We start from the raw sequence: 977 nt of genomic DNA, 5'->3' as shown, positions 1-977 counted from the left end.
TCCATCGATCTTCGTCATGGTCTGTCGATCGATGCGAGTTCATCGACATCGGTCGACACCTTTGGGATCCGCCGAGACTCATGGAGCTTTCGATTTCGAAGTCTCCTTCCTCAAGCTTTTCATGTCTCACCACTTGCCAGAAATCATCATCTATGATGGCATTTACGTGGTGTTTTCCTTTATCAGCTCCTGCCTCTCTAGCGAAAGCTTCTTGCCTCTTTATAGTCTCGCCAGTCTGAATCACTTGCGTTTCAAGTTTTCTCACCTGAGTCCCTCAGGTCTCGATTTTGGTGTTCAGATTGTTGTAGGCGGAGTCTATTTTACCGTTGAAATCCACGTTGATCTGTTGTTGTCCCAACAGTACTCGATCAAGCATTTCTTCGATCTTGCTTTCCTGAGTCTGGGGTGGTGGATTCTGGTAGTAGGATTTCGAGTAGCTTTTGCTGTTGTTGAAGGGTTTTTGAAATTGTGAACTCTGGTTACTTCTTTGACCATTTCCAAAGAAGTTTTTGTTTCCGCCCTGGTTTCCAAATTTCTGGAATCCGGTACCTCGATGTAGTTCACATTTTCTTCTCCTTTAGTATCTACTACTTCTCCTTCAGCTAAACAGACTTGCTTCCTAAGAAGCTCGTGCACCACATCTAACTTAGCTCTTACTTCATCCATCTGTTCCTTCCCGATAGAGGCTACAGACTTCTTCCGTTCAGAGTCAGTGTTTTTGGTGCTGCTGCTGTTAGCAAGGTTTTCGATAAGTCTCACAGCTTCTAACGGATTCCGAGTATTGAAGTTTCCTTCACTCGCCGTATCAAGACCATTTGATACTGTAAGGCGAGACCTCGGAAAAAAGTGCTTAGCAGCTGCACTTCGTTAAATCCGTGGTGTGGACAGTCTCGCTGGAAGAACCTAAATCTAATCCACGCATCTTTGAAGGACTCTCCAGCCTCCTGCGAAAATGTGGAAATTTTGTTTCGAAGTTC

General features: G+C 44.8%; 1 non-coding gene across 1 annotated transcript; it reads left to right on the top strand.

The window, feature by feature from the left end:
* Positions 1 to 870: 870 nt before the first annotated feature.
* On the top strand, positions 871 to 977 carry LOC125578744. Its single transcript, XR_007316827.1, has one exon. It is a non-coding gene; the product is annotated as a small nucleolar RNA R71 (small nucleolar RNA).

This window comes from Brassica napus, chromosome A9 (genome assembly GCF_020379485.1).
Source record: "Brassica napus cultivar Da-Ae chromosome A9, Da-Ae, whole genome shotgun sequence".
Lineage (NCBI taxonomy): Eukaryota > Viridiplantae > Streptophyta > Magnoliopsida > Brassicales > Brassicaceae > Brassica > Brassica napus.
Note: the sequence above shows the minus strand (reverse complement) of the source record. Positions and strands in the feature narration are given on the sequence as shown.